At 44.2% G+C, this 16,086-nt stretch overlaps 1 protein-coding gene across 2 annotated transcripts in view; it reads right to left on the bottom strand.

The window, feature by feature from the left end:
- LOC116516223 (rho GTPase-activating protein 20-like) overlaps nucleotides 1-15,447 on the bottom strand; it is a 71,572-nt gene extending 56,125 nt beyond the window's left edge. For both annotated transcript variants that reach the window (XM_032228650.1, XM_032228649.1), the window contains exon 1: nucleotides 15,166-15,447. The gene's annotated coding sequence lies outside the window, so the exon portion shown is untranslated. The remainder of the gene's footprint in view (nucleotides 1-15,165) is intronic.
- Nucleotides 15,448-16,086: the final 639 nt, after the last annotated feature.

Genomic DNA, 16,086 nt, shown 5'->3' on the forward strand with positions numbered 1-16,086 from the left:
TCCAAGTCAACTTTCAGCCACGGATGTTCACAGGGTGATTTGGGGCTTAGTTGTGGTTGCCTAGAGCAGTTTCTCTAACTGGGATCAAGTAGGAATAGTAAGGGCAATGCCTACCAGCTAGGGAAGGCAGAAGAGAGGTCCAAGTGCCAAAAGGACATTCTTCTCAGTATCTGAATTTAGCAAAAAGGAAGCATTTCGCACAAACAGTTTCTAAGAATTTGTACAGTAAAATACCTCTGTGCAGTTGTACTTTCCTTTAGTGCAAAGTACATACCAAAGACCTTTAACACTGTCACCATAATTTCATGCTTTAGAGCTATTTCTGCTGATACCTGATAACTAGGAGATCAAATGAGCAAAGCATTGTTTTCAAACTCAAAAAATATTTTGAGCAAGCATGGTTTTGCCTTTTAAATTAATTTCAGCTGTAGCATTTTCGTGACTAGAAGAATGAAGTGCAGCTTGTGCTTTCTAGTAATTCAGCATGATTCTACCCTGGACGGGATAATATACTGCAGTCATAAAGAGAGATCATCCTAATCCATCATGCATTTCTTGGCCCACACCTGCCTGTCTGGTCCCGGAAGCAATCAAGGGTGTGGGTGGGGCGGCTTCAATGGGTCTCATAGATCTTTCTATAGAATAGTATAGGATAACAGAGTTGGAAGCGACCTTAGAGGTCTTTTAGTTCAACCCCCTGCTTAGGCAGGTAACCCTACACCACTTCAAACAAGTGGTTATCCAACCTCTTCTTTAAAACTTTCAGTGTTGGAGCTTTCACAGCTTCTGGAGGCAAGTTCTTTCACTGATTAATTGTTCTAATTGTCAGGAAGTTTATCCTTAGTTCCAGGTTGCTTCTCTCCTTGATTAGTTTCCACTCATTGCTTCTTGTCCTAGCAGTTCAAAAGCATGTAAAAATGCAGGTAGAAAAATAGGGACCATCTTTGGTGGGAAGGTAACAGCGTTCCATGCACCTTCGGTGTTTAGTCATGCCGGCCACAAGACCATGGAGATGTCTTCGGACAGCGCTGGCTCTTCAGCTTTGAAATGGAGATGAGCACCGCCCCCTAGAGTCGGGAAGGACTAGCACATATGTGTGAGGGGAACCTTTTATCTTTATCTTTGCTATACATTACAAATTCAACCAGCCAGATTTTAAAAATCAGTTTGGGTTGAAATGCAGTTGCACTTGGAATAGTGCATGCCGGCTACATAGCCATGGAGACATCTTCGGACAGCGCTGGTTCTTTGGCTTTGAAACGGAGATGAGCACTGCCCCCTAGATTTGGGAATGACTAGCATATATGTGCGAGGGGAACCTTTACCTTTAATGGTATGGAGAGAAGACCAGAGCATCCTAAGCAAACCTTATTTTCTCATTCTTCAAATTGTAGGAATAAATTATGCTATTGGTGTTTGTACTTAATGTGCTCTGGCTGGAGCAATCAAATATAGCACTTACTACTGTTTTGTGTTAAGGGTTGTTCGTATCCATGCACCTTTGGCGTTTAGTCATGCCAGCCACAAGACCATGGAGATATCTTCGGACAGCGCTGGCTCTTCAGCTTTGAAATGGAGATGAGCACCGCCCCCTAGATTTGGGAAGGACTAGCATATATGTGTGAGGGGAACCTTTACCATTAACTTTTAACTGATCAAGACTATTAAGGAGTTTGCTTTGGTATAGGTTTAGGCGTAGGTTTCGTTTACAAGGTCCACAAGGTACCCTAAAGGATCAGACCCTTGTCCAGTCCTGATCTCCTGTAGAAGACATCCCAAGGGCCCCTGCTCCCTCTCCCTCTCCCCATCATGTGGCAGCCCCACTGCACATGCTAAAATTCCATTTCTTAAAAGTCAGAAATGGATAGGAGCTTAAGGGAGCCCAACAATATCCAGCATGTTTTCTCCTGCTCCCTTCACTTCGGCAAAATTGACCCAGGCCCTGCGGGAGACCTCGCTCATTTCTTAATGGTGCTTCCTTGTCTCCCCCCTCCCCACCCCCACCATCTCCAGTCATCTCCTGGAGCTCCTGCATCTCCTCCCAAGAATGGCGTGGTCAGAGTTTCAGTTTTGGCAAGGCTTTCCTGCTGATTGAATCACTTCATCTGCCGTTTGGCAGGAGAAAGGCACTTTTGGCCAGGCATAGTCTTCATCTGGTTTCCATTAAAGCAGAACATTAATTCCTTTATGCTTTATAAGCAACGTACATCTATCCACTGCCAATGTGCTACGTAGCCTTCAAAGAAGCCGTGGTGGAGTTGGGGGAAAGAGGCTATTTGACCCCTTGCAGCCTTGTTGCCACAAAAGACCACTTTAGTCGCATTATCTGCCTGCCAAAACGGAGACCCCTCCCACCCATGTTCCTACCCTTTCAGCCAAGAAGAAACAGGAGAAAACATGATAAGAGGGCATAAATTGTTTCTCCTGCCCTCTTTCAATTTTAATGTTGCTTCTTCATGGCTACTAAAGGTAAAGGTTGCCCTCGCACATATGTGCTAGTTGTTCCCGACTCCAGGAGGCGGTGCTTATCTCCATTTCAAAGCCGAAGAGCCAGCACTTTCTGAAGACATTCTCCACGGTCGTGTGGCCGGCATGACTAAATGCCGAAGATGCACAGCACGCTGTTACCTTCCCACCAAAGGTGGTCCCTATTTTTCTACTTGCATTTTTCATGTGCTTTCAAACTGCTAGGTTGGCAGAAGCTGGGACAAGTAATGGGAGCTCACTCCATTATGCGGTGCTAGGGATTCGAACTGCCGAACCTCCGACCTTTCTGATCGACAAGCTCAGTGTCTTAGCCATTGAGCCACCACATCCCTCTATATCTTTAGCATCTCATCATAGATGTAGGGAGCTCTTGATTCAGTGTGAGTTTCAGTGGGATTTCACAAACATGTGCTGCAACCTGCTTTAAGAGCCTAACACTAAGTATGTCTCTGGGCATAAACCTACTTTCAGCTCTATACACAAAGCAGACCAAGGTGAAAGCAGAATAGAAGAGAACAGCGGAGATGGAAGGGACCTTGGAGGTCTTCCAGTCCAACCCTCTACTCAAGCAGGAGGCCCTCTGTCATTAAAGAGTCAAAGCCCTTCTTAAAAACCTCAGTGAAGTTTTCAGGAGACAAGCCATTCCCTGATGAAAGATTCTTAAAAAAAAACTTCAGAAAATATTTTAAAGAGAGCTGGCTTTTGCCTTCAGCAGTCAAGGACCTTGGAGTACTCATCTCAAATGATCTAAGTGCCAGAGCTCACTGTAACACCATTGCCAAAAAGGCATTAAGAGTTGTTAACCTAAGCTTCTTCTCCAGTAATATTGCATTGCAAACTAGGGAAACAAAACATTTGCTAGACCAATCCTCAAATACAGCTCGTCTGTCTGGGATCTGCACTGTATATAAGATATTAATACAATTGAGCGAGTCCAGAGGTATTTCACGAGAAGAGTCCTCCACTCCTCTGCTTGCAACAGAATACCTTATGCCACTAGACTTGAAATTTTGGGCTTGAAAAACCTAGAATGCCGCTGCCTACGGTCTCACCTAAGCATAGTACCCAAAATTATCTACTACAATGTTCTACCTGTCAACGACTTCTTCGGCTTCAACCACAATAATATGCATGCACACAATTGATACAAACTCAATGTAAACCGCTCCAAACTCGATTGCAGAAAATACAACTTCAGCAACAGTGGTCAATGCCTGGAATGCTCCACCTGACTCCGTTGTTAAAGTCTCACACCCCCACAGCTTCAACCTTAAACTGCCTATGTTGACATCACCCCATTCCTAAGAGGTCTGTAAGGGATGTGCATAAGCGCACCAGCATGCCTACCATCCCTGTCCTACTGTCTCCATTTATTCATACACATTTACTGTGCTCATACTTATGTTTATACTTATACCTGTTATCTTTTACATTTACAAACTAAATAAAGTAAAATAAATAAATCAGCATAAAATAAAGGCTCCTTCCTATTTGTGTCCCGGGGGATTTGCTCTCTGGCTCAAGAGAAACTAAAGATAAAGGTAAACAGTAACAGAGTTGGAAGGGACCTTAGAGGCCATCTAGTCCAACCCCCTGCTCATGCAGGAGAACTGTATGGCTGAACTGCTGGCTTTTCTGATTGACAAGCTCAGTGTCTTAGCCCCTGAGCCACACAATGGCCTGGAGGGATGAGCCTCCACCAACAGTTCCAGACCAGGAAAGGGAGCCCCTTCCCAACAGAGGGCTAATATATAGGAAATCGCTACTTAGGCAGATTCATGGGTGCTTTTATTTTATTTCCTTTCTAGCTATTTTTAGAGTTGCTATCTTGGTGCTTATGTAAAAACCAGAATGTCCTTGATGGAGTTCCTCTTATGCTCAAAAGGGGACTGAATGTTTCCAAGAAATCAAAGGCCTTCAGAGACACAGTCAATATACAACATTTCTTCAAGGCCACTTGTGATGTCCTGCCAGAAGCAGATCATGGAAAACTGCCATTGGCTTCTGGGGTCCCCGAGGCATGACTGACAGGTGAGCTTTGTCTTTGTGGGCCACCCAAAAAAAATAGAACATAGAATCACAGGTGTGAAAGGGACCTTGGAGGTCTTCTAGACCAACCTCATGCTCAGGCAGGAAAGCCTATACCACTTCAGATATATGGTTGTCCAATCTCTTCTTAAAAAACCTCCAGGGATGGAGCACCCACAACTTCTGGAGGCAAGTCGTTCTACTGATTAATTGTGGAGATAAATTTCTCCTTAGTTCTAGGTTGCTTCTCTCCTTGATTAGCTTCTATCTGTTGCTTCTTGTCCTGCCTTCTGGTGCTTTGGAGAACAGGTTGACCCCCTCTTCTTTGTGCCAGCCCCTGAGATACTGGAAGACTGCTATCATGTCCCCTTAAACCTTCTTGTCACTAAATGCCTCTATTTCCCTCAATTGTTCATCGTATGGTTTAGCCCGAGATGCTGAGATCTTAATCAATGGTAGTTTAACTACCATTACAGCTGCATAGGTTGGATGAGACCTTTTCAGCCGGGAGCCTCTTCCCAGTTGCAGCACCTTTGAAGGACGGCATCGAGACAGAATTGGAAACAACATGTCATCCTCGGTTCTGTCCTGAGACGGTTGTCGACTTTTCCGGCTGGGCTCCGTTCCTGGTCTGTTTATTTTTCTTGGTTATTGAGTGTGATTTCCATTCTCCCATTCTGCTATTATCGCTCACTCATAAGGATGAGAAACCTCATAATTTCGAATGTATCCAAAGTCCCCTATAATTATTGTTAAAAATAGTCTCCTCCAGTCTGAACGCCCATAATCTGTCAGAAAACCTGGCCTGGCCCGTCTAGTTGGGGATTATGGGAGTTGAAGTTCATCATATCTAAGAGGTCAGAATACCCCCCCCTCTCTTAATTTACAGAAATCAAGGTTTCTTTCTCTGTTACTTTCTCCTCCGTGGTTTCTTGCTATATATATATTGCTTTCTTCTTTTTCTAAACATTTTCTGGCAACTCTGAAAGCAAAAACCCTGGCCCTCGCTCGACATTTTGGTGAGGAACAGAACAAATAAGTTCTATCATGGGGAAAAAAACATCCTGTTTTCTTGGTCTCTTGATGCTGGATGCAAACGTAACCCCACCCTGTCTGTTTTTGGAAGATCAGATTATTTTGAGCTCAAAAAGTTTTCCCAGACATTTGTCAGCACTATAGAGTTATTTATTTCCCACAAAGGTTTGCAAAGGACTAGTGCCTTCACTGGGCTAGCTGGTCTTCTTTGTGTAAGGAGGTCAGACTACAACCCCTGCTCTTCAAGAGAGAGGGCAAAAACAAGGAAGGACACTGGGTGTGAATGCATTTTCTTCCCATTACGAACTCCCAAGTGGGCAATCCGGAGCACCAGGCAGACACCGCTGTGGTGGCACGAGACTTGGCTGCGCTGAAGATGGAAGAGAGAGAGAGGACGCATTTTTCCAACACACCAAACTACATGCTAGCCAAGCACAACTGTTCATCTATGGCCAAAAAAAAGAGAGATCAAAGTGGAATGGAAAGCAACGGTCGCCTTCACAAAAACTGGCTATCAGGCCTGCAGCCATATTTGCTTGTGGATCTCAGACCAGCCACACTTTCTATTATTCTACTATGCATTCTCTATTGTGGGAAAATGGGAGGGGGGATTGTATGGAGTTAGATGATATGTAGCCATAACAAAATTCTTTCAAGAAAGCCAAGGTCATCCTTTGTCTCTACACCTCTGCACCTGATCTGGATGGGTGGAACTGCCAGCATGGCAGTGGAAGATTGGACCATGGGATGGACTTGTGGGTGTGGGGGCAAGATCTTGAACTTTCAACTGGGTGGGAAAATCAGGAAACCTTCAGATTCAGGTTTTCCCAGATGTGCGAACATGGCTCTCTTAATAAATTGGAATTTTGAGCAATATTTTGCCTTGGACTCTGATTTACTTTTGGATGCTATTTGGAACCCTGACACTGGCAGAATGATGGCTAGTTCCTACAAGACAAAGAATCTGAGATAACCAGCCTGGGGGCATCCATAGGTGTCTAACTTAGATACTAGATTAGGTAAAAATGGGGCTGTAGACCCAGAGCATCCACAGAGGGTGTAAAAATAACAATCAAGATAGCACCTGCAATCATTCCAACAAAGGGCCAGATTGGTTTTTAATGTGTATTGCAAGATCAGAGCTTTGATGATCTGGTTGCAGGCACCATCTTGACTTTTTTGACTCTCCCTATAGATGCTCTTCTACAGTCCCATCTTTACCAGGTCTACCTGTGAGTTAGCCACCCCTTCTTCATTGCCCAATCCAGCTACCTACATCAGCATGGGCGCTTTCTTGCTCAGTTTTCCCTCTCTGTGACCTCCGGTTGTCTCCACTTCCATTCAATTCCATGGGGAGACTTCAGCCAGCAGCTCCTCCTGGGGACATCTCCACTTGGGAAGGTGTGGGGGGAGGGCATCCATGAAGGGATTGAAAGAACAAAACCTCACCAGCAAAAGCAGTTTTCTGTGCCTCCAATAATGCAAGCACAGCACCTTCAGCAAGAGAGAATGAAAATTTAAAAAAAACAGCACCCTGAAAGTATATATAAAAAAGAAGCTACTTTCTTAGGAGACAAAAACTTTGGAGAAAGTGCGAGGCTGTTTTCAGCCTCAAGAGAACAGTGAGTCTCTTGTGCTTGTAGATTTCTAAAGAGATGGGGGATTGGGGAGCAGGTTTTCTCCTCCTGATTCAGAACAGGGCTTTGATCCTTTATCCCACTTTGAAGCAGCCAATTCTGGTTATAACACTTTGGGCATCTCCTTGTGATCTGCACAGCTGCCCAGAGATGCTTCAGCTTGAGCTAATGTTGCCCTTGAGTAGGAGAACTGGAGAGAGATGCTGCTGTCAGAACTCCCTGGTCACACATGCCCGTGGGAACACTAGAGAGAAAAGCAGCTTAAGGGGCTTCCTTTCCTACTCCAAATTCTTAGGAATCTGCATCGATTGCCATGATGTGTCTCTGTGGTGAATGCATGGGGGTCGCATCATGGGTAGTGCCCTTTGGCCGATGTCAGTGATGGGTTCCTACCGGCATTGGTACCAGTTCATTTCACGCATGCGTGCACAGTTCACTGTAAATTGTTCTGCACATGCATGAAGAACATGAAAAACTACTAAAAACATGCTGGCAATGGAGACCATGGAACCAGTTTGGGAGTGTGGCCAGCCTGGGTCTCTGCCGGTTCTGCGACCAAGGCCAAATTACCACTACTGGTTCACCTGAATCGGTGCAAACCATTAGAAACCCACCTCTGTCCAGCATGCCCCAGGTGTAAAAACTCCAAGGTTTCCCTCCAGTAAGCCAGAAATGATCTTCTCAGCTCTGTTTGCCCTTTCCAATAAAGCCACCCCCCACAGTTTTTACATACATCAAGAATCTCACATAGCTCGCAAAGCCATCGGCAGTGGATGGCATGGCTTCCCCACAGAAGGCCTCAAATAGAGTACGCCTGAGTTTGCCAGCATACAATTTACAGGAAGAAGCCTTACTTAAAACACGTTGCCTTCCTTCTCTTAAAGCAGCAGGCAGACCCTGTTTTTTGAGCAGGCTGGAAACTGCCGGCCATTACCCTGCCTTTGTTCCTGCTGCTGGCCCTTCTGATGAAAACCTATTTACAAGGACTGCAAATGCTATTTGTGGAGCGGCAAAAGGAGGACGAAGAAGGACGAAGCCATGGCTCTATAGAATCACTGAGGTTCTGAGAAGTTGGGAAGTGATAAACGCTCCAGATTCAACAAACAGTGAATCTTCACATCAAACAGCTTATAAATCTGAAAATGAAAAGAGTGTCTCAGGTTTCTCATAAAACAGCCTTTTAATTTATTGCTGTGGTGGAGAAGAATCCCAGTTGTGAAATCTAAGAAGCCACTTAGCATTTTGTGTACCTTGACCCTTAGACAAGCTATTTAGATTTTCTTTTTGGATTAATTTCAGTCAAATTAATTGTGTTGGGCTGTGATAAAATGTCTCCACACATTAGAAAGCCATCCTCTTTGATGCTAAAGGAACTTTGTTTTTGCCTTTTTTCCAACGGGGAAGAATATTGCAGTGAAATTCGCATGGAAAGCGACAGCAGGGCATTTCAGGCAGGAGTGCCCAGTTCTCCTTCTGCCCAGCTGGGTGCTGCCCCCTTGGCTTCCCAAGCTTCAACCTGATTACCAAAATCTCCTGCACCCCTCCCACACAGGCCTTTTTTGAAAGGCTGAGAAAAGATGGGGAAAGACTCTCAACCAGATAATTCTGCATGATTCAAAAAAGAAGTTGAGATTCTAGAAAGAGTGCAGAGAAGAGCAACAAAGATGATTAAGGGGCTGGCGGCTAAAATGGTTGCAAGAACTGGGAGTGTCTAACAAAGAGAACGGCTAAGAGTGACATGATAGTGGTATTCCCAACATCTAAAGGGCTGTCACAAAGAAGAGGGGATCAACCTATTCTCCAAAGCATCTGAAGGCAGGTCAAGAAGTAACGGATGGAAACTTATCAAAGAGAATAGAATGGAATGGAATAGAAAATAGGATGGGATGGGGTAGCATTGCATAGGAGAATGGGATGGGATGGGATAGAATCAAATCAAATAGAATAGAATATGGAAGTACAGTAGAATGGAATGGAATAGAAAATAGGATGGGGTGGGGTAGCATTGCATAGGAGAATGGGATGGGATGGGATAGGATATAATAGAATAAAATAGAAAAGGATAGGAATGGAGAACAGAATAGCAATAGCAATAGCAGTTACACTTATATACCGCTTCATAGGGCTTTCAGCCCTCTCTAAGCAGTTTACAGAGTCAGCATATTGCCCCCAACAACAATCCGGGTCCTCATTTTACCCACCTCGGAAGGATGGAAGGCTGAGTCAACCCTGAGCTGGTGAGATTTGAACAGCCGAACTGCAGAACTGCAGTCAGCTTAAGTAGCCTGCAGTGCTGCATTTAACCACTGCGCCACCTCGGCTCTAATAGAATAGAATAGGAATGGAGAACAGAATAGAATAGACTAGAATAGAATAGAATAGAATAGGAATGGAGAATAGAAGAGAAGAGAAGATAATTATTTATTGGCCAAGTGTAATTGGACACACAAGGGATTTGTCTTTGGTGCATATTAGAATATAATAGAATATAATAGAATAGAATAGAATATAGAGTATAGAGTATAGAGTATAGAGTATAGAGTATAGAGTATAGAGTATAGAGTATAGAGTATAGAGTATAGAGTATAGAGTATAGAGTATAGAGTATAGAGTATAGAGTATAGAGTATAGAATATAGAATATAGAATATAGAATATAGAATATAGAATGGAATTCTTTATTGGCCAAGTGTGATTGGACACACAAGGAATTTGTCTTTGGTGCAGATGCTCTCAGTGGACATAAAAAGACAAGATACATTCGTCCGGAATGATAAGGTACAACACTTAATGATAGTCATAGGGTACAAATAAGCAATCAGGAAACAATATCCATATAAATCATAAGGATACAACCAACAAAGTTACAGTCCTGCAGTCATAAGTGGGAGGAGACGTGTGATCCAATTTAGAACTAAGGAGGATATGGAGGACCAGCAAGAGAACACATGCACGATGCACAACATCCAACAACTAAGCATGGCTCAAACACACCACCGAGAGGAATCTGAAATGCCCAAGCAACCTGGCAACAAGGGGACAACAGATGTTTTCTTTGTAGGGAAAGAAAACTGTTAAGAAAGTGGGGAGCAGATGTTGTCCCCAGTGTCCAGGCTCACACAAGATGCTCAAATACTCTAAAGCAGTGTTTCTCAACCTTGGCGACTTTAAATCCTGTGGACTTCAACTCCCAGAATCCCCCAGCCAGCTGGCTGGGGGAATTCTGGGAGTTGAAGTCCACAGGACTTAAAGTCGCCAAGGTTGAGAAACACTGCTCTAAAGCTCACACCCTTCATTTGCCCCAGACACTCATTCATCCCTCTTCAATTTCATCTTGGCTTCTTTGGCTCAGCTTGTGGTGGGAATCCATCTTGTTTGGTTATGTTACAATTTTATGTATTGTGTGAACTTAGAAATGGGACAAATTCAGTAACCAAGCTAAGTGTGATATATAGATGTAGCCTATGATTAAAGTGCCCATTTCTGACCAGATTTTAAAGTTGTCATTCCATGTAAATAGATTCTGGACTTTAACTTTTTTATAAAGTTAAAGAACACCTTTTATGTATGATAGATAGATAAATAGATAGATGATAGATGATAGATGATAGATGATAGATGATAAGATGATAGATGATAGATAATAGCTAGCTAGCTAGATAATAGATAGATAGATAGATAGATAGATAGATAGATAGATAGATAGATAATAGATAGATAGATAGATAGATAGATAGATAGATAGATGATAGATCGATCGATCGATAGATGATAGATAGATAGATGGATGGATGGATGGATGGATGGATGGATGGATGGATGGATAGATAGATAGATAGATAGATAGATGATAGATCGATCGATCGATAGATGATAGATAGATAGATAGATAGATAGATGGATGGATGGATGGATGGATGGATGGATGGATGGATGGATGGATGGATAGATAGATAGATAGATAGATAGATAGATAGATAGATAGATAGATAGATATTCCAGTCATATCCCCAGGATGGGAGGGGGATGGATGTATTACAGCCGACCATATTTAGCATGACAATTCTTTTTTTGGAAAGTGCTCTCAAAAATATGTTGTTAAAATTCCAAATGTGCCCCCAGCTCCAGGAAGACATAGTGACCCTTGAGTTGGACACATTTTGCTGTAGGAGCCCATGCAATATTCCTCCGCTTCCAGGACTTACAAAGCCCTCACTTGTCTATGCCCAGGGATGCTACTCAAAGGTGGTATTGAGCCAGTTCTGACAGGTTCTGGAGAACCCCCGCTGCCTCCCAGCTGATCTTCTTCTGTTGCCCTGAATAGGAGAAAGGAGCTGGAAAGCAGGTTAGTGGAGTGGGGAGGGAATAGAGATTTTGCAGTATCATTCTCCTGCCACACCCACCAAGCCATGCCCACCAAGTCATGCCACACCCACAAAACCATGCTCACAGAACTGGTAGTAAAACATTTTGAATCCCACCACTGATGCTACTGGTGCCTGCAGAGACACACCTACTCCAAAAGTACTCTTATGAAGGTTTCAGTTGTCGTTTATCCAGCAAAGTGTGCACGCAGTGGGGTTGCCCTCTTTATGCCTGGTCTGTGTCTCTTGGTGGGGGGCACATTGGAAAAATATTTCTTTGGCAACTTTTGAAAGGGGGCCTCCTCAAAGCCTTGAGAAAGGGATTCTGGCCTCCACCAGCTGTGCTGAAGAGAAAGAGATCTGCAGGATGGGGCAGTGAGGCAGAGGTGGGTATTCAGCAGGTTCTGACCAGTTCTGGAAAACTGGTAGTGTAAATTTTGAGTAGTTCCGAGAACCGGTAAATCCCACCTCTGACTGGCCCTGCCCCCATCTATTCTCTGCCTCCTGAGTCCCAGCTGATTGGGAGGAAATGGAGATTTTGCAGTATCCTTCCCCTGGAGTGGGGGTTTCCACTACCAGTTCTCCAGAACTGGTCAGAAACTGCTGAATATCACTTCTGCTGTGGTGTGAATTACTATCAAATAGGGAAAACCTGAATTGATGCAACTTTTCCTGAGCAGATTTATCATGAGCCTTTTGACAGATTACTTGCTTATTTCTGATAAGTCAAACCTTCTTCCCAAAGTCCCATACCGGATCTGCTGAATTGCATAAAGTAACCTATATAACAGCCTGGACATCCAGGATAGCAGATCCAGGGGATTGGAAAGGATTACTTTGGACTTGAGCAGGTTTGGGAAGGGATTCATCTTTCAGAAAAGAAATATCAAAAACAAATCAAGGAAACACTGGGTCCACTAACGAGAGAAGACGGCAAGGAAATAACACCCAGCAGAGAGAAAGCAGAGCTGCTTAACTCATTCTCTGCCTCAGTCTTCACGCAAAAGGAAACTATAGCCCAACCTACCAAAAACATAACTATAAAAGACAGAGTAGAAATAAAAGTTAAAATAAGAAAAAAAAATAGTAAGAGAACACTTGTCTGATCTTGATGAATACAAATCACCAGGACCTGATGGATTACATCTCAGAGTTCTAAAGGAGCTGGCAGATGTCATCTCAGAACCACTGTACCACATCTGTCAAAAATCCTGCAGCATCTGGGAACTACCAGAGGACTGGAAAAGATCTGATGTGGTTCCCATCTTTAAAAAAAAGGGGGGGGGAGGAAACAGACCTAGGAAAGTACGACCAATCAGTGTAACATCAACACCCAGGAAGATACTGTAAAAGATAATAATAATGATAAAATAAAAACAGATCTGCCAACATGTAGAAATGAGAAAAGTAATAAATAGCAATCAGCATGGTTTTTTTAAAAAAAACAGACCATACCAAACCAATCTTATTTCATTCTTCAACATAGTGACTAAATTAGTAGACCAGCAAAATACTGTGCACATAATATATTCAGACTTCAGCAAGGCATTCAACAAAGTAGACCACAACCTACTTCTTGGTAAGCTAGAAAAAAGTGAGATAGATAGCATCATCACCAGATGGATTCGTAACTGGCTGACAAACATACTCAACAAGTAGTCCTTAACGGGTCTACCTCTAAATGGAGGGAAATAAGCAGTGGGGTACTACAAGGTTCCGTCTTAGGCCCAGTATTCTTCAATATCTTCATAAATAACTTAGATGAAGAAATAGAAGGGGAACTTACCAAATTTGCAGATGATACTAAGCTGGCAGGAATAGCTAATACTCTATAAGATTGGCTCAAGATCCAGATGGATCTGAACAGACTTGAATCCTGGGCACTATCTAACAAAATGAAATTCAATGTAGAGAAAAGTAAAGTTTTATACTTAGGCAAGAAAAACCAAAAGTACAAATATAGACTGGCAGTGACTGTGAGAGGGATCTTGGAGTCTTAGTGGACAACCAATTAAATATGAGCTAGCAGTGTGCGTCAGCAGCCAACAAAGCCAATTCTATCTAAGTTGCATTAACAGAGGGGTACAATCAAGATCAAGTGAGGTACTAATACCACTCTCTAAAGCCCTAGTAAGACCACACCTAGAATGCTGCATCCATTTTTGGTCACCACACTATAAAAAAGATGTTGAGACTCTAGAAAAAGTGCAGAGAAGAGCAACCAGGATGATTAGGAGACTGGAGACTAAAACATACGAAGAACGGTTGTAGGAACTGGGCATGGCTAGTCTAGTGAAGAGAAGGACCAGAGGAGGCAGGATAGCAGTCTTCCAATATTTGAGGGGCTGCTACAGAAAGGAGGGGATCAAGCTATTTTCCAAAAGCAAAGACAAAGAATGATGGATGGAAACTGAACAAGGAGAGATTCAACCTGGAAATAAGGAGACATTTCCTGACAGTGCGAACAATCAACCAGTGGAACAGAAATTGCCTTCAGAAGTTGTGGGATCTTCATCACTGGAAGCCTTCAAAAGGAGACTGGATTGCCATCTGTCAGAAATTGTGTAGGGTCTCTTGCTTGGGCAGGAAGGGGGAGTGGACTAGATGACTTACAAGGTCCCTTGCAATTCTATTAATCTAACCTTACTCATAATATTTACCTCCCCCCACCCCGAGCATCTGCCTGTACCTACACATGAGCTGCAGGAGTGTCAGGCGGAGCAGAACGGCTTCAGATCTGTGTCATGCTGCACATCTCAGGGTTTTCTCAAACCAGGGGCTGTGCTGGCCCGCAGTTCCTAGAAATGCCCACCCAGCATGGTCAGGTAGCCCCCATTAGACATGTGTGATGGCTTCTCCATTCTTGAACAGATTCCAGGTCCTTCCCTGGCATTGCTCTTTGGCCTGATAGCTTCCTACATATCTTTTTATTCACCCCAGTTGGCAGTTTATTGACAATATGTCAGACGCGTGCTGTCTGGGGAATTCTGGGAGTTGAAGTCCACCCATCTTAAAGCGGCGCAGGTCAAAACATGCTGCTTTTATTCATTTCTCCAATCAGTGCTGCCTCATGCAACTGGGGAAGAGCGCACTAATGCTCGCATGCAGCAAATACGTGTGCAGTAGGAAAACCAGATGGTTATTTGCTAGAGCCTGCAAAGGCCTCCCAGTCCCATCTCTGTGCATGACAGAGAACTACTGCATATGCACATATCTTGTGTGTGCAGATGGAGCCTCTCTGGAGACTAGCCTGTTGTGCATTCACTGTCCAGCTAGCACAGAAAGTGAAATCAGGAGGAGGGGGTGGAAAAAACAAGGGCACCAAAGAGCTTGGAGGAAGCAACTACGAACTCCAAAATGTGGAAGTCCCATCAACCCGAGAAAATGAACTTTTAGCGGATCCTCCGCAGGAGTTGTCCAAGAACAAGCGCACCAGGGATAAACAGAAGAGAAGAAAAACTAGCTGGAAAAAATGAAACGTGGAGGAAGGAATGCAGAGCGGCCCTCCAGGCGGGACAGAGTTTGCAGCTCCAGACAGAGGGGAGAACTAGCTTCTGCCTCTCGGAAGGAGAACAAAGTTGCCAGCTTCCCAACCCACCTTGGCCAGGTCCTTACCTTGCTCCACACCTACGGGAGAAGACAGGATCTCACACCTTCCTTGCGGTGCCCTTGTGGCAGGCTAGCTCTCTGCAGAGAAGTCATCCTGAGGGCTGACCGTTGGGACTTTTGCTGCCAGCATGTTACCCTCAGCCTCCTGGCCCTCTACCCAGAGGGAAAGAGGAGCCCCATCTCATATTCCAGCTGTCCGATGACCCTGTAAAATCCCCGACAGGAATGCGGGCAGAGTGTCAGCTGGACGTCAGGCCCCAAGCTGAAGAACGGAGTGACTGGAGGAACTTCCCCCCCCACCCTATTAGCCAGGAAAGGAAGGAGCTGTGGGTGTACCAGCTGAGCAGCTCCTCCCCACGTTGCCTAAATAAGGAGTTTTACTCTTCACAAGCTGTCCCAGACTTCATTCTGGAAGCCCCACCGATTGCTCAGGATGGAGATAGTTTCCCCCAACAAAATGAGTCTGCAAAGTCTGGGCATGGGAAGGCTGCAGCAAGAATGTTGCATGGAGGAGGCACCAGGGCAGGGAAGGAAGGAGGAGGAGAGGGGAAAGGGAAGAGGGGAGCCAGGAAATTGCTTGGAGCTGTGCCAAAGCCCTTTCAAAAACCTCAAGAGGGGCTGGAAAAGGACAGGACTCTTTCCAATAGCAGTGTTCCAATATCTCAGCGGCTGCCACAAAGAAGAGGGAGTCCACCTATTCTCCAAAACACCTAAGGGCAGGGCATGAAGCAATGGGTGGAAACTAATCAAGGAGAGAAGCAACTTAGAACTGAGGAGAAATTTCCTGACAGTTAGAACAAGTGGGATGACTTGCCTTCGGAAGTTGTGAATGTTCCAATACTGGAAGTTTTTAAGAAGATGTTGGATAACCATTTGTCTCAAGTGGTGTAGGGCAGTGGTCTCCAACCTTGGCAACTTTAAGACCTG

The sequence above is a fragment of the Thamnophis elegans genome, chromosome 12 (assembly GCF_009769535.1).
Source record: "Thamnophis elegans isolate rThaEle1 chromosome 12, rThaEle1.pri, whole genome shotgun sequence".
Taxonomy (NCBI): Eukaryota; Metazoa; Chordata; class Lepidosauria; order Squamata; family Colubridae; genus Thamnophis; species Thamnophis elegans.